This window comes from Zea mays, chromosome 8 (genome assembly GCF_902167145.1).
Source record: "Zea mays cultivar B73 chromosome 8, Zm-B73-REFERENCE-NAM-5.0, whole genome shotgun sequence".
NCBI classification, from domain to species: domain Eukaryota; kingdom Viridiplantae; phylum Streptophyta; class Magnoliopsida; order Poales; family Poaceae; genus Zea; species Zea mays.
This window is the reverse complement of record NC_050103.1, coordinates 121067350-121090399: the sequence shown is the minus strand read 5'-3', so window position 1 is coordinate 121090399 and position 23050 is coordinate 121067350.

Sequence of the window (23050 nt, the reverse complement as noted above, 5' to 3'; positions counted from 1 at the left end):
TCAAGTGGAGGAGTATCTTGAGGAGGAAGGAATCAATCACGAGTTCTCCGCTCCCTACACACCACAACAAAATGGTGTGGTAGAGAGGAAGAACAGGACGCTTATAGACATGGCGAGGATGATGCTTGGAGAGTTCAAGACCCCCGAGCGCTTTTGGTCGGAAGCCGTGAACACGGCTTGCCACGCCATCAACCGGGTCTACCTTCATCGCCTCCTCAAGAGGACTTCGTATGAGCTACTAACCGGTAACAAACCCAATGTTTCGTATTTTCGGGTTTTTGGGAGTAAATGCTACATTCTAGTGAAGAAGGGTAGGAATTCCAAATTTGCTCCCAAAGCCGTAGAAGGGTTTTTGTTAGGTTATGACTCAAATACAAAGGCATATAGGGTCTTCAACAAATCATCGGGTTTGGTTGAAGTCTCTAGCGACGTTGTATTTGATGAGACTAATGGCTCTCCAAGAGAGCAAATTGTTGATCTTGATGATGTAGATGAAGAAGACGTTCCAACGGCTGCAATGCGCACCATGGCGATTGGAGATGTGAGGCCAATGGAACAAAAGGAGCAAGATCAACCTTCTTCCTCAACAATGGTGCATCCCCCAACTCAAGAAGATGAACAGGTTCATCAAGAGGAGGCGTGTGATCAAGGGGGAGCACAAGATGATCAAGTAATGGAGGAAGAAGCGCAACCGGCACCTCCAACCCAAGTTCGAGTGATGATTCAAAGGGATCATCACGTCGACCAGATTTTGGGTGATATTAGCAAGGGAGTAACTACTCGGTCTCGATTAGTTAATTTTTGTGAGCATTACTATTTTGTCTCTTCTATTGAGCCTTTCAGGGTAGAAGAGGCCTTGCTAGATCCGGACTGGGTATTGGCCATGCAAGAGGAGCTCAATAACTTCAAAAGAAATGAAGTTTGGACACTGGTGCCTCGTCCCAAGCAAAATGTTGTGGGAACCAAGTGGGTGTTCCGCAACAAACAAGACGAGCACGGGGTGGTTGTGGGGGACAGATATCCCCTGGGTCCACTAAAGAAGTAAAAGGCCTCACGAAAGGCCCAAAGGCCCAATAATTCGTAAGGTCATTCTTTCGTGGGCCTAGGGAAAGGCAACCAACAAAGAAGACGTAAGACTGATTAGTGCAAACACAGGCGGCCCACAACGACGAACGAATGAATCACAACAAAGACCCGACTTTCCCGCGCTGAAGCCCCCATGCAACAAGAGCCATGCGAGGATAAGTCGGCGAAGGTTACGTAGGGATAAACTCAAGAGGTTCACTATCTTTTAGCTACTTGTTGTTATCATATCACGTGTACTGCTCCACGGCCGAGTATATAAGGCCTAGGGGGCACCCCTTCAGATCGATCGACCCGGTTCTACTTAGCCACCCACAAAAACTCTCTGTGCCCTCTATCCAGAGAATCCTCTTGTAACCACGCTCATATACTCACCAGGACGTAGGGTGTTACGCACTTCTAAGCGGCCCGAACCTGTAAATCTTGTCCATTGTCCTTCGTGCGATCGGCACGAACCATTTTGCTACAGTTGTCGACACCGTCCTACTCCTAAAAACACCTTGAGGGGCAACCCCGGGTGTGCGGTCGGACCCAAAACACCGACAGCTGGCGCGCCAGGTAGGGGGTGTGTCGACGATCCAAGCTAGCTCAATGGCCGTCACCTTCCACAGCAAGATCACCATGCGTCCCGGATCCACATTCTGCTTCGGGACAATCTCATCCGTGGCGGACGAAGAAGGAATTCTACACCGCCTCGCGGATCTGCCGGAACAGAAGTCTCCTCCAACAAACTCCGAAAATGCTGGAAAGATGCTACCTCCGGCTCTTCGGAAAAAGATCGTCTCCGGGGAGGCTGGAGCGAGAAGCTCGCTGACCCGGAAGACTCCGCCGTCTACTTCTCCGACGAAAGAATGGACACGGGTCGTGAGAAAGAAGGAGACCAGGGAGAGGCTAGTCGTTCTTCCCGTTCCTCCGACCTCAAAGGAGAACGGAAAGAAAGTTGCCGCGGCAGCAATACCGTTCTACCCCGACGTCCTCTTCATCGGGAGAGCAGAGTCGCCCGCCGTCTCCGACGATGAACCGACCGCGCCTGGAGAAGAACCGCCTCAGCGAGAATCCCGCCGACGAAGGAATCGACGCAGGAACGTTCGACGACATCATGCAGCTGGAGAACGGGATCCGTAGCAGCCTGTCTCGCGAGACGAGGTCTCAGAGATAGGAGAAACTCCGGAAGAACGCGTTTTCAGGGAACGAAGGAACTCCCGACGACGAGATCGCCGTCGGACTCAGGAGCAAGCCGAGCAAGATGCAAGGCAACGACGCGAGAATCCGCTCTTCGGGCGCAACCTGAACCCCGACTTCGCCCGAGCTATGAATACGCCGAGCGAAGTCAGAGGCGTTCTAGCCCGGATAGCTGACGGACTTCCTCGGACCCCCGACGCCGAGGGATACCGGCGCCTGTTCACTCAGGCAGCCAACCATCTTCTACCGCTCGCTCACCCGCCGAACGATCTGCGACACGCCATCAACAGTCGCCGAGACGCGCGAAGCTCTATCAATGCTTCGCGCGAACGGCGGCACGAGAACGAAATTCGTCGCCGGGAGGAGTATGATCGAGATCATGGCTTCCCGACTCAAAGCCAGGCCACCCGAACTGAGTCGGCAACAGCTTCAACTGGTGGAACCACTCGGGGACGGTCGAGGAACCACCACCGCCACTCCCCTCCCCGGGACAGACGACATCCTCGACGACAGGAGGACACGTGCGGAGTATCCGCCCTTACTCCGCGCCTTAGGGCCATCCAATGGCCTCCCAACTTCAAGGTATCCAATGTCGACAAATATGAACCCAAGCAGGATCCAGGGGGCTGGTTAGCCGTCTACACCACCACTGCTCGGGCTGCCGGGGCATCCGAAGACGTCATGACTGCGTATCTGCCCATCGTCCTCGGGCAAGACGCGCTGCAGTGGCTACGACATCTACCCCGACACTGCATCGACGACTGGGGAGACTTCAGTCGACGTTTCACCGCCAACTTCCAATCTCTCTCCGACAAGCCAGCGCAACCATGGGACCTCAAATCCATCAAGCGCCGGGGGGATGAGACTCTCCGGTCATACCTTAAAAGGTTCCAGACCATGAGAAACCGCATCCCCGAGGTCACGGAGGCGACCGTGATCGAGGACTTCTACAGAGGATCTAACGACTCGGTTTTCGTCCGAGCCATACTGCAAATGGCGCCGACTACCTCTGAGGAGCTGTTCCGGGAAGCCGACCTCTACATCACCGCTGACGAGCGGGCCCAGGACCTCATCGGAGGAGCAAAGCCCGCACCAGCAGCACCACGACGCGACGCGAACCAGCCGCCCGACAAGCGCTGGGAGAAGAGGCCTCGCGAAGAAGTACACGCCGCCGGACCACCCGCCTCTCGCGCCCGAGGAGGACCTCGTGGAGGCGAACGCACGCTGGACGACATCCTCGACGCCCAGTGCCCGTACCACAAGGATATGCGCCACACTCTCCGCAACTGCCGGGATTTCAAGCACTCCGTCGGGCATGGCCGACCCTTCCAACCCCTACCACCTCCTCCACCGAGGGGAGGACCAGGTGAACCACGACAGCCCCATCAGCCGGAGGAGGGAGGAGGAGGAGCTTTCCCGCGCGTTGACAGGGAGGTCAACGTCATCTTCGGCGGACATGGGTCGCAGGAGAGCAAAAGACAACAAAAGCTCAACGACCGCCAGATACTGGTGGCGACCACCGGCCCTCCCGCCCCATACCGGTGGTCGGAGCACCCAATCACTTTCACTCGGGAGGATCAATGGCTCAACTTTGACCATCCAGGCAAATACCCGCTCCTCATCGATCCGGTGATCCGAGAGAGCCGGGTAAAGAAGGTGCTAGTGGACGGGGGGAGCAGCATCAACGTCACCTTCCCCCGTACGCTCCAAGGCTTGGGAGTTCACCTCAAAGAGCTCCACGAGTCAGACACTCCTTTCTTCGGCATCGTGCCGACGGAAGGGGAATACCCGCTGGGCCACATCTACATGCCGGTCACCTTCGGGACTCCGGATAACTACAGAACCGAGTTCCTGAGGTTCGAGGTGGCGAACTTCGACTGCGGGTACAACGCCATCATCGGAAGGCCGGGGCTAGCCAAATTCATGGCCATCCCGCACTATACCTACATGATACTGAAGATGCCAGGACCGCAAGGAATCATAACTGTGCGCGCCGACTTCCAAGGCGCCGCAGAATGTTTCCGAGTGGCCATCCAAGCAGCCCTCACCACCAAGCCGTCGACGGTTCCTTCTACGCCGGCGAACTCTAAGCCTGAGGAAGACCTCGCCGTACCGGCAAACGAAGCTCAGGCCGCGACCTCTATGCGGCCGACTGAAGAAACCAAGCGAATCAACCTGGGGTTCGCTGATGAGCGCAAGACGGCCATCATCAGCTCCAGTCTAGATGACAAATAGGAAAGCGCGCTCGTCCAGTTCCTGCAAGATAACCGAGACGTATTCGCATGGCAACCTGCGGATATGCCGGGAGTCCCGAGGGAACTGGCCGAGCACAAATTGAAAGTCTATCCTCAGGCGAGGCCGATCCGGCAAAAGCTGCGTCGTTTCACGCCCGACAAGAGAGAGGCCATTCGTGCCGAGTTAGCTCGCTTGGTCGCGGCCGGATTTATTAGAGAAGTATTACACCCCGAGTGGTTAGCCAACCCTGTTCTTGTACTCAAAAAGAATAAAGTGGATTGGCGCATGTGCGTCGACTATACTGATCTCAACAAACACTGTCCGAAGGATCCCTTCGGGCTCCCAAGGATAGATCAGGTGGTGGATTCCACCGCTGGATGTTCGATGCTGTCTTTCTTAGATTGCTATTCCGGGTATCATCAGATTAGTTTGGCAAAAGAAGACGAGGAAAAGACGGCGTTCATCACCCCGTTTGGTGCTTTCTGTTATACCTCCATGCCGTTCGGCCTCAAAAACGCTGGAGCGACTTATCAGAGAGCTATTCAAACATGCTTAGCCGATCACTGGGGCAAGCGTGTGGAGGCTTACGTAGACGACGTGGTGATTAAGACGGAGAATCCGGAAAACTTCATCTAAGACTTACAGCTGGTTTTCAACAGCCTGAGAAGATATAGATGGAAGCTCAATCCTGAGAAATGCATCTTCGGGGTACCAGCAGGAAAGTTACTCGGATTTATTGTCAGCCACCGGGGAATTGAAGCTAATCCAGATAAGATTGAAGCTATCATGAAGATGGAAGCTCCTCGGTCACAAAAGAAGGTTCAGCGACTCACAGGATGTATGGCAGCTCTAAGCAGATTTATATCCAGACTGGGAGAGAAAGGTCTACCGTTTTACAAACTACTCAAGAAGGTAGATAAGTTTCAATGGACTTCAGAGGCACAAGAAGCTTTAGATGCACTGAAGAAATTTTTGACAACACCACCGGTATTGAAACCGCCCCGGCGAGCTACGCCGACTCAACCGGCTGAAGATTTGCTGTTGTATATCTCTTGCACGACTCACGTGGTAAGCACTGCGTTGGTAGTCGAGCGAGTGGAAGAAGGGCATGCTTATCCGGTACAACATCCTGTCTACTTCATCAGTGAGGTTCTGGGTCCATCAAAGAAAAAGTATCCTCAAGTTCAGAAGCTATTATATGCAGTACTTCTAACTGCCCGCAAGCTGCGTCACTACTTTGACGACCACAAAGTCATAGTAGTCACTGGTTTTCCAATAGGAGATATTCTTCACAACAAGGAAGCCATTGGCCGAATAGCCAAGTGGGCATGCGAGTTGGGATCCCATGATATCGAGTTCCGACCTCGCACAGCCGTCAAAACTCAAGCACTGGTTGATTTCGTATCAGAGTGGACAGAACAGCAGGTACCGGATAATCCAGAAACCGCAGAAGTGTGGCGAATGTATTTTGATGGCTCGCTGAAACTGCAAGGAGCAGGAGCAGGAATTCTCTTCACTGCACCTGGAGGCGAGCACCTCAAGTATGCTCTCCAGCTGCTATTCCCGGCCTCTAACAACGCAGCCGAGTATGAAGCTTTGATACACGGATTAAACATCGCCATATCACTAGGCGTCAAGAGATTGATGGTATATGGAGACTCTCTGGTAGTCATTAGCCAAATAAACAAAGAATGGGATTGTTCAAGTGATTCAATGGGAAAATACTGCGCTGCCGTACGAAAGCTGGAAGATAAGTTCGAGGGTCTGGAATTTCATCATGTGGAAAGGGATCGTAACACAGCAGCTGATACACTATCCAAGCTCGGATCCGGTCGAACTCAGGTCCCAGCCGGAGTTTTCGTGCAAGAAATTACACGACCGAGTATCTCAATAGATCAAACAGAAGAGTGCAACATCGTAGATCAACCCGAGTCAGAATCTGATGACTGGAGGAGGCCGATCATTAAGTACATAAAGAACGAAGAAGAGCCAGACGACAAGAACTCAGCAGAGCGCATTGCCAGACAGTCGGCTCACTACACACTCATTGGGGAGATATTATACAGAAGAGGTGCATCAGGGGTTCTCATGAAGTGTATCCTCCCGTCCACTGGGAAGCAACTTCTGGAGGAAGTCCATGCAGGGCAATGTGGAATACATGCAGCCTCCAGAACACTAGTCGGGAAGGTCTTCAGGTCAGGGTTCTATTGGCCGACGGCGAAGAACGACGCAGCCGAGTTAGTTCAGAGATGCGAAGCTTGTCAATACCTGTCAAAGCAACAGCACATGCCAGCACAGCAACTACAGACCATACCAATAACTTGGCCTTTCGCATGCTGGGGATTGGATATGATTGGACCTTTCAAGAAAGCTCAAGGAGGTTATACCCACGTATTGGTGGCAATTGATAAATTCACTAAATGGATAGAGTTCAAGCCCATTGCTTCTTTAACCTCTGCTAAGGCCGTGGAATTCATACAAGATGTAATATTCAGATTCGGGATACCAAACAGCATCATCACTGACTTAGGATCCAACTTCACCAGCTCAGAATTCTTTGACTTCTGCGAGCAAAAGAGCATTCAGATCAAATACGCATCTGTGGCGCATCCAAGAGCCAACGGGCAGGTTGAGCGAGCCAACGGAATGATATTGGAGGCACTCAGGAAAAGGGTCTTCGATAAAAATGAAAAATTCGCAGGAAAATGGATAAGAGAACTACCTTATGTCGTTTGGAGCCTGAGAACCCAACCTAGCCGAGCCCTGCATGGAAACACTCCTTTCTTCATGGTCTATGGGTCGGAGGCAGTGATACCCGCTGACCTCAAGTTTGGGGCACCAAGATTGATCTTCGAAAGCATAGCGGAAGCTGAGGCCACCAGGCTGGAGTATATTGATATACTTGAGGAAGAACGACTGAATGCAGTGATCCAATCAGCACGGTACCAGCAAACTCTAAGGCGCTATCATGATAAGGCTGTGCGGCAAAGGTTCTTTTCAGTAGGAGACCTCGTCCTCCGCCGAATTCTGACGGGGGAGGGACGGCACAAGTTATCACCTTTATGGGAAGGACCTTTCGTAGTAGCAGAAGTCACTCGTCCCGGATCATATCGCCTCACCCAAATGGATGGCACGGAAGTTGGGAACTCCTGGAACATAGAGCACCTCAGAAAGTTTTACCCCTAGCTGTATTTCAAAACAGCCGGGGCGACTATGTACTCTGTAAAGTGGAAATATGTCATCAATAAAGATAGATTTCAAAGATACTCGGTTCGTTTATGATTGACTTGCATTCTTACTTAACTCGGGGTGACCACTATGCCCTACAAACGGAGCAATCGACTTAAGTCGGCAACGACTTAAGGCGGTGCAACATGCTCACGCTTACTTAACTCGGGGTGACCACTATGCCCTACAAACGGAGCAATCGACTTAAGTCGGCAACGACTTAAGGCGGTGCAACATGCTCACGCTTACTTAACTCGGGGTGACCACTATGCCCTACAAACGGAGCAATCGACTTAAGTCGGCAACGACTTAAGGCGGTGCGACATGCTCACGCTTACTTAACTCGGGGTGACCACTATGCCCTACAAACGGAGCAATCGACTTAAGTCGGCAACGACTTAAGGCGGTGCAACATGCTCACGCTTACTTAACTCGGGGTGACCACTATGCCCTACAAACGGAGCAATCGACTTAAGTCGGCAACGACTTAAGGCGGTGCGACATGCTCACGCTTACTTAACTCGGGGTGACCACTATGCCCTACAAACGACTTAAGTCGGCAACGACTTAAGTCGGTGCAACATGCTTACGCTTACTTTACCTAGGGTGACCACTAAACCCTACTAACGGAAGTTACCGGCTAAAAGTCATTGACGGCTTAAACCAGTATAGCATACTCGCGCTTATGCAGTTCAAGGGATGATCTCCATATCCCACAAACAAACTTCATAATCATCATGCAGCGTTACCACAAACTTGCAAACTAATAAATTCTGATACAATAAGGGAGTAATCACGTCATTCGAATGATAAGCCGATAACCTCTAGCGAATACTTGATCATGCTAACTGCGCGCTCAGAGCACGCGAACTGTTTCTTTATTTTCCAATGTCTCTCTCAGGAACGACTGACGAAGAAGGGCGATTCGAGGAATCAGGGGCAGCAATCACATCGGCTCTTATATCTTCGGGGACAACCACGCCGGGTCTTCTCATCAAGATTCGTCCCGCCCGAATGGCCTTGTCCAGGGCCTTATCGCGCTGAGCTTTGAAAGTGACAGCAGCTTCTTCAGCAACTTTAACAGCCTGCTGAGCAGTTTCTAACTCCTGAGCAATGGATTTCTTAGAAGCTCGGAGTCCCTTGATGATGGCGTCCTTTGCCGATAGCAACTGAGTAAGGCGGGCCACTTCGTCCGAAGATTCTTGCAGTTGACGGCGCTGATTGTCAAGCTCCTCCATCGTAAAACGGTGGCTCCTCTCCAAGATGGTCAGCGAGTTACTGGAATCTCGGTACAATCTGTCCAAGTTGTCGCGAGAAGCAGCAAGGATGCGTTTTTCTTCCTACAAGCAAAAATCAAACTCATTCAGAATCCAAGAGCATGATAAGGCGAAGCACAGGTTCGTAAGCTACCTTCTCAGAGTCAAGCTGAGCATGGAGAGAAGAACTCAGAGCGTTGGCATCATCCAAAGCCGCAGAAACCTGACTCAACTCGATCTGACTTTGAGAATACTTCTCCTCGAAGTCAGCGCATCGTCGAGCCATTTCAGCTTGATCTTGAAAGTGTTTTTCTTCAAGAACTGTGATCTGCCGAGTCATCCCTATCAAGAGGTATTCAAACAAAATGAGGTCAGAAGGTAAAACAACCTACGGGCAAGAGCAAAGAAGAAGAAGAAAGGACACTGACCAGCATTGGTGGCCTCCAACTCAGATACACGACCCCGAAGCAACACCGGATTCCAACACTCAAGAGATGAAGCCACCTCCGGGATGGAAGCACCCTGCGATTTCAGTTGACTGGCCAATCCATTCACCAAAGCCTGACGAGAAGAACAGATGAGCATAATGACAGCAATTCATGCAACATAAAGATCAAACTAAAGCACAGCACAACACCTGGAGGTTGGAAAAGAACGAAGGGATCCCCAAGTCAGGAGAAATCAGCTGATAATCAGGTGTCAGACCACCACCCGAAGCAGTTTGCAGTAGACCAGCAGGAACGAGCTCAGTACATTCAGCAGAGCTTAACGCCAGACCAGTGGGGATGCTGCCCTCCAAAGCGACCCCCTGATCCGGAGTTTGAGCCACCATCATGCCGCCAGAGTGTGGAGGTGAACCCACATGAACATCCATGGAAGTGCAGGAGGGAGACCTCGCTCGGACACCCTCGGGGGCTGGGTTAAGGTTGGCACTGCCCACTTGAGCCGGATCACCCCCGGCAACACCCTCGGGGGCTGGGTAGTGGCCTACACTCCTCACCTGAGCTGAGTCCTCCCCGGCGACACCCTCGGGGGCTGGGCGCATGTCAGCGCTATTCAAGGGATCCAAGCTCTCTGCCGTGACCACCTCTAAGGTCGACGGGCCTTCAGCTATTTCCATAGGATTAGGACGATCCAAGTCATCATCCCGACCCTCGAGACCGTGCTCTAAGGTCGACGAGGCACGGGACGACCTCAAGCCAGCATCTGGCACGGCTGCACCAGTTTCTGTTGCATCAACGTCTGCAGGTTCCAACAACAAGTTCTCAGGGACCATATCCTCTAGAGCTTGATCAAAATTGGCCATGGACAGTTCTTGCAGACCAATAAGAGCAGACAAGGCAGGAGAAGGAACCCCACTACTACCACCGCTCGCGACGAATTGCCGACTGTTTTTCCAAGTTAATGGAGTTTCATTCTCTTCCTCCTCATCTTCCACAGCAACAGCACAAACAACATCCTCATTGGGGTCAGCAGCAGGCGGAGCACACCCATTGGGTTCAATGTCAGCAAGGCCAGTTGCAGTCATTTCCTCGGCAGCAGGAGCTAAGGTGCTGGCATCCTCGTCAAAGCTGGACACTCGCCGGAGGCGTCTTCTTTTCTTCTTCTGCTCATCTGCAGAAGGCTCGGGCTGGCTGGTTCGGCTAGGGCGCCTCGGGCGAGTACTGACAGGTTTCGAGACGTCCAAGGTCGCATCAACCTCTGGAAGGGGCACCACTGCCAATGTACCATCAGGAGCAGTATCAGATGAATCCTCGGCTAGCAGATCGAGCATGTCATTTATGTCTGCATCACTAGGGTTCAGGGGCACTTCAAAATAAATCTGCCGTTCATCATCAGGTATCTCCCCGAGCGAAGCAACTAAGGAACGGACCTCTTCAGCAGAGGGTCGCACTCTAAGACCCAAATTGCTATCTGTTACGGGTGGATTGGATACAAAAAGAGCGAAATCTTTGGGGGAAGGTAGGTTCCAAGCCGAGTATGCCACTGGAGCTCCAACGTTTGAAACTTTACCCCTGAGGATCATTTCGAGTCGGCTCACCAGATCAACAGAAGGAATTCTCCTATTAGTAACTCGGGTTGAGTCGGCCAGCCCTCGGTAAATATATGCCGGATAGGCCCTGTCTTTCAACGGCTGAATGTTTTTGAAAACAAAATCTGTGACCACAGCTTCGGCAGTCAGACCTCTTTCCTTCAGTAGTCCAACTTCAGTAAGCAACACGCCTGCCTCGGCCACTTCTTGGTCCGAGGGAGACTCAGTCCAACTCGGAGTACGAACGTCCGGCTGTCTTCCTGAGCGGGAAGGGAGAGAATTTCCATAATTATCCATTATAAACCACTCCAGACGCCAACCTTTAATGCTGTCTTTGAGGGGTATCTCGAGATACTCGGTCTTCTGCCCCCGGCGCATTTCTAAACTGGCACCTCCGACCAATTGATGTTGCCCCCCGGCCATCCCAGGACGGCAGTGGTACAGATACTTCCATAAGCCAAAATGCGGCAGCACGCCAAGATAAGCCTCGCAAAGGTGAACGAAAATAGAGATTTGGAGAATGGAGTTAGGGTTCAAGTGAGTCAGGTTGATGTGATAAAAATCAAGGATGCCACGGAAAAAAGGAGATATGGGAAGGCCGAGGCCGCGAAGAAGGAAAGGAGTGTAAATCACTGACTCGTGGGTATCTTCGGTGGGGACAGTAGTCCCGTGGCAAGCACGCCAAGAACAGAGTTCCCGTAGAGGGAGAACCCCGATGGAAACAAGGCGGAGAAGCTCAACTTCAGAAATCACAGACATACGGTTACCTGCGAAGGGTAACTGACTGTTGGGGTCGATGGCGGGGATCACTGCGGCAGACGAGTTCGCGGTCTTCCTCTTGGGTGCCATCTTGCTTCTCGCTGGCGAAACAGAGCAGGAGGCGAGTGGCAGAGAAGACTCAGATGCGGAAATGCAAGAACTAGGGCACGGAAAGCAAAGGCGGCTAAAAGCGCGACTCTTAAGGGATATTCTTGAGCCAGATACCTTTTTCAAAAGTGCCCAGTCATCACCCGGCAGTCATCTCCGAAATCCCAGCATGCCACGCGGATATCCAACAGTTATTCCCAAGAGAGCCAATGTGCCACCTCATCACTCGGTCATTTTCCTTAAAGTAATTTGAGAAGCTGGCTATCACTCGGCGCTGCCTCTAAAACGCCGACCACGTGCTCAATCGCTCGGCATTACTTCTAAAATGCCGACGCCGACCTTCAATCACTCGGCGCTGCCTCTAAAACGCCGACCACGTGCTCAATCGCTCGGCATTACTTCTAAAATGCCGACGCCGACCTTCAATCACTCGGCGCTGCCTCTAAAACGCCGACCACGTGCTCAATCGCTCGGCATTACTTCTAAAATGCCAACGCCGACCTTCAATCACTCGGCGCTGCCTCTAAAACGCCGACCACGTGCTCAATCGCTCGGCATTACTTCTAAAATGCCGACGCCGACCTTCAATTACTCGGCGCTGCCTCTAAAACGCCGACCACGTGCTCAATCGCTCGGCATTACTTCTAAAATGCCGACGCCGACCTTCAATCACTCGGTGTTGCCTCTAAAACGCCAACCACGTGCTCAATCGCTTGGCATTACTTCCAAAATGCCGACGCCGACCTTCTATCATTCGGCATTGCCTCTAAAACGTTGGTCTTATGTTCGATTGCTCAGTGTTGCTTCTAAAACGCTGATGTCAATCTTCACATCGCTCGGCGTTGTTACTACTATATCAAAAGAATCAGTTCAACATTCAGCAAAAACAATGACAAGTCATCAAAAAGAGGAGATAAACGATAGACTTCATTAAAGGGAAGTTAACGAGCTTACAAACCAACTCTTTACGAGTTGGTACTTCCCTAATTCTACTCTACATTACTACTACTACTAAATTACACTAATTACTACTACATTATTCTAGCTATACTAAACTATACTAATATCTAAGAAGACCAGTGGCGTCTAGCCACTGGCCCTGCCCCTGCCGCCGCCGCCGCCCATGGTGCTGCCCCTGCTGCTGTCGCCCTTGGTGCTGTCCCTGCCGCCGTCGCCGCCGCCCCTGCCACTGTCGTCGCCGCCGTCGTCGTCGTCGTCGTCGTCGTCGTCTTCACCCTCGTCGCCGCCGTCCGAGTCCTCCTCATCCGAGGAGCACTCCGACTCATCCGAGCCTTCGAGCCCGGCGCGCTCGACGGCTCGGATGTATGTCCAGACCTCCGCGGCTATCCCCTGGGAGTCGTCCGAGTCATCAGACGACGCCGGGGGAGAGACGGGAGCCGGAGACCCCTCGGGCTCGGAGGAGAACTCCTCCTCCGAGTATTCCGAGTCACCAAACTCCTCCGATGGAGGAGTCGGTTCACGCTTGCGCTTGTTGTTCTTGCCCATGGTTGAAGCTTTGGGAGAGAAGAAAGGGAAGAGGCAGTAAGGAGCAGCGAAGAGATGCGAAGAAACCAGAGAAGCAAAGGGGTTATTTATAGAAGGGAAAGGCAACCGCCCACTTCTAACCGCGGTCACTGAACAGTCGCAAGGCATTCAATAAGCACTTCCACCCACCCGAAGACACGTCAGACGGCGGACGCCGTTTCATGCAACACTACACCCATTGGGACTCCAGTCAACAGCGCAAAGGATATGATTACACTAGCCGTCCCATCGCATTACTACTCAGAGGCAACCGGCTAAAACACTCAGCGTACCAAGCCGTCCCTTGCCCACACCCATTGGGGGGGGACGCCCAGGAATTATCAGTATATTTTTCAAACGGTCACATCCGTGCAGGGCATGCAGTGAATATCTCAAGACAAAAATGAGATATCAGTAAGGATCAGAGGAAAGCCAAATATAACCAGCAAAGTACAAGATATGGCCGACAGAAGCGACGTGAAGACTAGACAGAGAACGTCCGTCAAACGTCCAATCAATCGCAGAAGCAAATAAATTGCACTACCTAGCAAGATATGGATGGATTGCAAACTCGGCTGCTAAAGACAAAATATACGCTGACCTGGGCAGCAAAATATTGATGACATAATGCTGACCTCCAAAGCATAATGCAAAATAGCCTCATGCCAGTTTCCGCAAGTGAAAGGAAGACCTCCGAATGGATTATCCTTAAAAAATCCATTTGAAGGTCGGGGGCTACACCCATTGGGTGCACCTCCGGTGCACCCCATGGAATATTATTCTAAACCGGTATAGCGCCGACTTCTAAGGCGTAGAGCAAGATTGAAAAGACTAATTCTCAACCGAGATGCAGGAGCGCAAATGGAGATAACCTTTGGAAGAAGACCTTCGAGTAGATCATCTTCTAAAATCTACTCAAAGGTCGGGGGCTACACCCATTGGGTGCACCTTCGGTGCACCCAATGAATTCCAGAGTCTTACAATCCAAAATGTCGACCTCTAAGGCACAAGCACAAAGCCAAACTTTGGTCGGACGAGTGATCAGAGCCAGAGAAGACAGCAGGGAATCATTTTTCGGACCTTGGATCTTTGAGTTGATTACCTCTAAATCAACCCAAAGATCGGGGGCTTGTGGGGGACAGATATCCCTGGGTCCACTAAAGAAGTAAAAGGCCTCACGAAAGGCCCAAAGGCCCAATAATTCGTAAGGTCATTCTTTCGTGGGCCTAGGGAAAGGCAACCAACAAAGAAGACGTAAGACTGATTAGTGCAAACACAGGCGGCCCACAACGACGAACGAATGAATCACAACAAAGACCCGACTTTCCCGCGCTGAAGCCCCCATGCAACAAGAGCCATGCGAGGATAAGTCGGCGAAGGTTACGTAGGGATAAACTCAAGAGGTTCACTATCTTTTAGCTACTTGTTGTTATCATATCACGTGTACTGCTCCACGGCCGAGTATATAAGGCCTAGGGGGCACCCCTTCAGATCGATCGACCCGGTTCTACTTAGCCACCCACAAAAACTCTCTGCGCCCTCTATCCAGAGAATCCTCTTGTAACCACGCTCATATACTCACCAGGACGTAGGGTGTTACGCACTTCTAAGCGGCCCGAACCTGTAAATCTTGTCCATTGTCCTTCGTGCGATCGGCACGAACCATTTTGCTACAGTTGTCGACACCGTCCTACTCCTAAAAACACCTTGAGGGGCAACCCCGGGTGTGCGGTCGGACCCAAAACACCGACAGTGGTGACAAGGAACAAGGCACGACTTGTGGCAAAAGGTTATGCCCAAGTCACAGGTTTGGACTTTGAGGAGACTTTTGCTCTTGTGGCTAGGCTAGAGTCCATTCGTATTTTGCTAGCATATGCCGCTCACCATTCTTTCAGGTTGTTCCAAATGGATGTGAAGAGCGCTTTCCTCAACGGGCCAATCAAGGAGGAGGTGTACGTGGAGCAACCCCCTGGCTTCGAGGATGAACAGTACCCCGACCACGTGTGTAAGCTCTCTAAGGCGCTCTATGGACTTAAGCAAGCCCCAAGAGCATGGTATGAATGCCTTAGAGACTTTTTAATTTCCAATGCTTTCAAGGTTGGGAAAGCCGATCCAACTCTTTTTACTAAGACTTGTGATGGTGATCTTTTTGTGTGCCAAATTTTATGTCGATGACATAATATTTGGTTCTACTAATCAAAAGTCTTGTGAATAGTTTAGCAGGGTGATGACTCAAAAGTTTGAGATGTCGATGATGGGCGAGTTAAGCTATTTCCTTGGGTTCCAAGTGAGGCAACTCAAGGATGGGACCTTCATCTCCCAAACGAAGTACACGCAAGACTTGATCAAGCGGTTTCGGATGAAGGACGCTAAGCCCGCAAAGACTCCAATGGGAACCGACGGACACACCGACCTCAACAAAGGAGGTAAGTCCGTTGATCAAAAGGCATACCGGTCTATGATAGGGTCTTTACTTTATTTATGTGCTAGTAGACCGGATATTATGCTTAGTGTATGCATGTGTGCTAGATTTCAATCCGATCCAAGGGAATGTCACTTAGTGGCGGTGAAGCGAATTCTTAGATATTTAGTCGCTACGCCTTGCTTCGGGATCTGGTATCCAAAGGGGTCTACCTTTGACTTGATTGGATATTCAGACTCCGTATGCTGGATGTAAGGTCGATAGGAAGAGTACATCGGGGACGTGCCAATTCTTAGGAAGGTCCCTGGTGTCATGGAGCTCTAAGAAACAAACTTCTGTTGCCCTATCCACCGCTGAGGCCGAGTACGTTGCCGCAGGACAGTGTTGCGCGCAATTACTTTGGATGAGGCAAACCCTCAGGGACTTTGGCTACAATCTGAGCAAAGTCCCACTCCTATGTGATAATGAGAGTGCTACCCGCATGGCGGATAATCCTGTTGAACACAGCCGCACAAAGCACATAGACATCCAGCATCACTTTTTGAGAGACCACCAGCAAAAGGGAGATATCGAAGTGTTTCATGTTAGCTCCGAGAACCAGCTAGCCGATATCTTTACCAAACCTTTAGATGAGCAAACCTTTTGCAAGTTGCGTAGTGAGCTAAATGTCTTAGATTCGCGGAACTTGGATTGATTTATAGCATACATGTGTCTTATGCCTTGATCATGTTCCTTAAGCATTTTGTTGTTTATTTATGGTGCTCAAGTTGTACAAACACTCCCCGGACCTCACAAGTCCACTTGCAAGTGATGCACATATTTAAGGGGGGATGTGCTACAACTTGACCCTTTGAGACTAACTGTGTGCTTAATTTAGTCTCAAAGGAGGTGTGAAAGGGAAAAGGTGGACTTGGACCATGCAAGACTTCCACTGCACTCCGATGAAAGAGTAACTTATTCCAAGTTCATCCTTGTACTCTTATTGCCTTTTTACTCTTAGTTGAAGATTTTGGTGAGGCAATGGGGTTAAAGGGCCAAAATTGATCCCGTTTTGGTGCTTGATGCCAAAGGGGGAGAAAATAAGGCCAAAGCAATAAATGGATCAGCTACCACTTGAGAATTTTGAAAATGAGTTTTTGTCTGTCAAAATACTCTTGTTTGTCTCTTATTGTCCAAAGTTGGTCTCTTGTGGAGAGAAGGCTTAATTATGGGAAAAGGGGGAGTTTTTGAATCCTTGATCAATTTCTCATGAAATATCTCTCTTTATGTTTCAACATGTGTGTTTTACTTAGAGATAGGAAATTGAGTTTGATTTGCAAAAACAAACCAAGTGGTGGCAAAGAATGATCCATATATGCCAAATATGAATCAAAACAATTTTGAGTTCTTATTTGAATTGATTTTGAACTTGTTCTACTTGCTTTATGTTGTGTTGGCATAAATCACCAAAAAGGGGGAGATTGAAAGGGAAATGTGCCTTGGGCCATTTCTAAGTATTTTGGTGATTTAGTGTCCAACACAAGTGCCTAAGTGTTAAATGGTGGACAAAGTACAAATCAAGTATAAAGGTATGTTTCTCAGACTTAGTACATTGTTTTAGAGACTAATGTATTGTGTCTAAGTGCTGGAAACAGGAAAAATCAAGTTGAAATTAAAGATGACTTTGTTCAGCCAAAGTCAGCTCTGTCTGGGAGCACCGGACTGTCCAGTGGTGCACCGGACAGTGTCCGGTGCGCCAGGCTGGCTCAGGCGAACTTGCTGCTCTCGGGAAATGATTAACGGCGTACGGCTATAATTCACCGGACTGTCCGATGTGCACCGGACTGTCCGGTGAGCCAACGGTCGGTCGCGCGATCCGCGCGAGACACGTGGCTGAGCCAACGGTCGGAAGGGGGCACCAGACTGTCCGGTGTGCACCGGACAGTGTCCGGTGCGCCAACGGCTCCAAAGCGCCAACGGTCGGCTTCGTCAAATAAGGAAGGAGATCCGCACCGGACAGTGTCCGGTGGTGCACCGGACTGTTCGGTGCGCCAGGCGACAGAAGGCAAGAATTGCCTTCCTGGAATGCTCTCAACGGCTCCTAGCTGCCTTGGGGCTATAAAAGGGACCCCTAGGCGCATGGAGGAGAACACCAAGCAACCTTTGAGCATTGTTGATCATTCACACTTCACTCTTGCGCACTAGTTCGACATTCTTAGTGAGTTGAGCTCTGTTCTAGTGAGAACCTTGAGATATTGTCTTGAGCTCAAGTCTTGATCGTGTGTGTGCGTATTTGCTGTGGTTTTGAGTGTGTTGCTTCCCTCCCTTACTCTATTGCTTCATTTAGATTCTTATTGTAAGGGCGAGAGACTCCAAGTTGTGGAGATTCCTCGCAAACGGGAAAAGAGTAACATAAAGAAGAACACCGTGGTATTCAAGTTGATCATTGGATCACTTGAGAGGAGTTGAGTGCAACTCTCGTCCGTTGGGACGCCACAACATGGAGTAGGCAAGTTTTGTACTTGGCCGAACCATGGGATAAATCCTCGTGTCTCTTGTGCTTGTCTTTATTGTGTCTACTGTGATTCACAAGAGCTCTCCTCTCTACTCACTTGATTTCAGTATTCTAACTTTTAATCAAGTCTGTGGTGTTAAGTTTTAAGTTTTACAGGATCACCTATTCACCCCCCTCTAGGTGCTCTCAGACGCTCGCGGCGACTCGCAGCTTGTCATTAACCAAGTCATGAAGAACTCCCATTGCCGCGACCCGAAGATGGAAGCATACTGCGATGAGGTTCGACGCCTGGAGGACAAGTTCTTCGGGCTCGAACTCAACCACATCGCCCGACGATACAACGAGACTGCGGACGAGCTGGCTAAGATAGCCTCGGGGCGGACAACGGTTCCCCCGGACGCCTTCTCCCGAGACCTACATCAACCCTCAGTCAAGATCGACGACACGCTCGAGCCCGAGAAGGTCTCGGCTCAGCCCGAGGCACCCTCGGCTCAGCTCGAGGCACCCTCGGCCGCCGAGGGTGAAGCACTGCGTGTCAAGGAAGAGCGGAATGTGGTCCCGCCTAATCGAAGCTGGCAGACCCCGTACCTGCAATATCTCCACCGAGGAGAGCTACCCCTCGATAGAGCCGAAGCTCGGCGACTGGCGCGGCGCGCCAAGTCGTTCGTCTTGCTGGGTGACGGGAAGGAGCTCTACCACCGCAGCCCCTCAGGCATCCTCCAGCGATGCATATCCATCACCGAAGGTCAGGAACTCTTACAAGAAATGCACTCGGGGGCTTGCAATCATCACGCAGCGCCTCGAGCCCTTGTTGGAAACGCCTTCCGACAAGGTTTCTACTGGCCAACCGCGGTGGCCGATGCCACTAGGATTGTTCGCACCTGCCAAGGGTGTCAATTCTACGCAAAGCAGACCCACCTGCCCGCTCAGGCTCTGCAAACAATACTCATCACCTGGTCGTTCGCTGTGTGGGGTCTGGACCTCGTCGGTCCCTTGCAGAAGGCACCCGGGGGCTACACGCACCTGCTGGTCGCTATCGACAAATTCTCCAAGTGGATCGAGGTCCGACCCCTAAACAGCATCAGGTCCGAACAGGTGGTGGCGTTCTTCACCAACATCATCCATCGCTTTGGGGTCCCGAACTCCATCATCACCGACAACGGCACCCAGTTCACCGGCAGAAAGTTCCTGGACTTCTGCGAGGATCACCACATCCGGGTGGACTAGGCCGCCGTAGCTCACCCCATGACGAATGGGCAAGTAGAGCGTGCCAACGGCATGATTCTGCAAGGACTCAAGCCACGGATCTACAACGACCTCAACAAATTCGGCAGGCAATGGATGAAGGAACTCCCCTCAGTGGTCTGGAGTCTGAGAACGACGCCAAGCCGAGCCACGGGCTTCACGCCGTTTTTTCTAGTCTATGGGGCCGAGGCTATCTTGGAATATGGATCCCCGAGGACGAGGGCGTACGACGACCGAAGCAATCAAACCAACCAAGAAGACTCGCTGAACCAGCTGGAAGAGGCTCGGGACATGGCCTTACTACACTCGGCGTGGTATCAGCAGTCCCTGCGACGCTACCACGCCCGAGGGGTTCGGTCCCGAGACCTCCAGGTGGGTGACTTGGTGCTTCGGCTATGACAAGACGCCCGAGGGCGCCACAAGCTCAAGCCTCCCTGGGAAGGGCCATTCATCATCACCAAGATTTTGAAGCCCGGAACACACAAGCTGGCCAACAGTCAAGGCGAGGTCTACAACAACGCTTGGAACATCCGACAGCTACGTCGCTTCTACCCTTAAGATGTTTTTCATGTCGTTCATATACCTCGCTTACATACGCCAACAAAGTCTAACCATCAAGGAAGGGTCAGCCTTGCCTCGGCAAAGCCCGACCCTCCCTCGGGGGCTAGAAGGGGGGCACCCCCTCTGCGTCAAAATTTTCCTCGGAAAAAGTCTTTCTTCCAGAACATCTTCCGTGCTTTTCGACTACTTCGAAAGTGGGATCCTGAAAACGACGGAGTACACGTAAGCAGGCAAGGTCGATCGAGCCGAGGGACTCCTACGCCTCCGGGATACAGATACCTCACTCATCTCCTTCTGCGATAAGTAACTCACGCTCGGATAAGCGATTCCGCTGGCCGAACAAGTCTTAATGTTCGAAATCTGTTCTGCCGAAATGATTTTTCGTGCCTTCTCCACTATATCGATAACAGAATCCAACGGACGAGTAAGAGTACACGTAAGCGGCAAGGTCGACCGAGCCGAGGGACTGCTACGCCTCCGGGATATGGATACCTCACTCATCACCTTTCGTGAAAAGTAACTCTTGCTCGGATAAGCAATTCTGTTACCGACGAACAAGTCCTGATACTCAAAACAAGGGGAAAAGAAACGCAGATCTACAACACGACGACGATGTGTTTGGGCCTCGGCGGCCGCCAAAAAACATACACACACTACAGATAAACTGTTCCTGCAGGATCGGACATCAGCAGGGGGAGCAGCAGCACCCTCGGCACCGACTCCACCTTCGGCGGAGTCCGACCCAGCCTCGGACGGCGACACGGTCGGAGGATCTCCACCTCGAAGGAACCTGTCAGCACCACGCCTAGGCCATCGTCGTCTGGGTCTTCTCCAGGAACCCGGCCCGAGCAGACGGCTTGACTGGCCGCTCCGTAGCCTCAGCCAGCTGTCCCCCTAGGACATCAGCCCAGCTCGTGGCCTCGGCAACCCGACTCCAGCGTCGGTCCCGCCAGTGGACGGCCTGGCCAGGCTCCGGCCGACGAAGCTTCTTTTCGAGCCAACTCTGCCTCTGCCCGTGCTGGCACCGCTGCCTCCGGCTCCGGCTCATCGCAGAGCGGCCGAGGGTTTCATTAACTAAGCAAGAGAAGCCTCGGGCGGCAAGGCCGACCGAGCCGAAGGACTCCTACGCCTCCGGGATATGGATACCTCACTCGTCACCTTCTGCACGAGGCAACTCACACTTGGTTAAGCGGTTCAGCTAGCCGACAGGCGAGTCCTAGTGCTCGAAATGAGGAAGAAACACGGCTTCACGCCAAAATACACAAAGCGTTCAGGCCCCGACAACCACGATGAACAAACACCGGCACTCAAGGTGCCATTACAAACGGAACTCCGGTTCCACTCCCGTAGGTATGAACAACTCCCCACATTGGAGGGCTTGTGGGACGACAAAACCCCAGGTGGCTCACCGCCGCCCACTCCGGCTCAGCTCGCCCTCCGCCCCAGCAAGGATGATGAAGATCCTTGAAGCAGAGGGCAGGGCAGAGGCCGCAACCCGGCTTGCTTCTCCCCACCATCGAGCTGGTGGTCACCGTCTTGGGTGACCATCGGCAAGGGGATGCAGCCGGGCTGCCTGATGAAAATCCTTGAAGCCGAGCAATGGCTGAAAGGTACCAACTTCCGCGAAGTTGCATTCCTCCAACGACGACAAGACGAAAGCAATGCGGGCGCTCCCCATCCGGGGGCTCGGAAGGTGGAAAGACGCGATGCATGAGGAAAGTGCAAGGACATAGTTGCCATCCAAGGGGGTCGCCCTTCTTTTAAAGGCGACTCTCCCCACTTGCGTCCTCAGCCGTCGCGGACGGAGTCTTCACCAACAAGCTCCAAGGTCTTCCCCCTACGACACGGGGGCTGGGTCCCACGCGTCACGCAAGCTGACCTAGGACAGAAGAGGCCAAACCGCCGCGCGCAGTGCGCGTAACTGCCCAGCGGTTACAAGCGCTCCTCCACTTTTGCCCAGACCGGCGGGTGAAAGGGCGGACTGCCATGCAGGCGGCATGCAACCGCACCAAAGGGGGTGCACCCTTTTGACTTCGACGCGTCCAGCATGGAGGCCCAGGCCCACACGTCATGTAACCGGCGCGCCGGTTACTACGTGCGGGAAACTGCACCGCCACTTGCGCCAGTACCGCGCCTTCTTGACTGCGGAACCGGTGCCGCGACTCGAGGCAACCCAGTGCATGGCCCAACAGTGCCAACCGAGCACATCGATCACGGGTCAGTCAGCCACGGGAGAAGGCGCGATGGTCGATATGGCCAAAAGTGGGCCGACAGTAATGGTGGCGGCAGGCGGGCGGAAGCAGCGGTCGAGTCGTCTGCAGGCACACGTCCCCTCCTGGGACAGCGAGAGAGCCCTCTCCCACGGCGTGAAGACGACGCGCCCGTGTTCCGTTCCACGAACGGCTCGCGCACGCACAACGGCTGCCCCGTGAACCACTCGTCTCGTCGCATTAACTCTGCGGCAGGACAGGCGGCACCTTTGGCAGGCGAAGAAGGCGACGCTTCACCTCCACCATAATGACCGCGTCAAAAAAGGTGTGCCACGTTGTTCGATTTCGTATCCTTTTCCTCTTCCCCTTTCTCTCTCTTGCTACAGGGACCGGGAAAGGGGATACTCCGAAAGGGATCCTTCTCCGCGAAGGAAGTGGGCCTCGAGCCCTCCTACTGATCAGAGGTTCGAAAGCTGGCCCCTCAGAAGGGTTCGACAGCCGCCTCAGAGCACTTGGGCTCCGCGCCCACCACTGGTCAGAGGTTCGAAGGCTGGCCTCTCGGAAGGATTCGACAGCCGCCTCAGGCCACTCGGGCTCTGCGCCCACTACTGATCAGGGGTTTGTAGGCTGGCCCCCGAAGGGTTCGACAGCCGCCTCAAAACACGCAAAGCGAGGGATGACTCTGGGTACGTCCGATACATGGATGAGGCT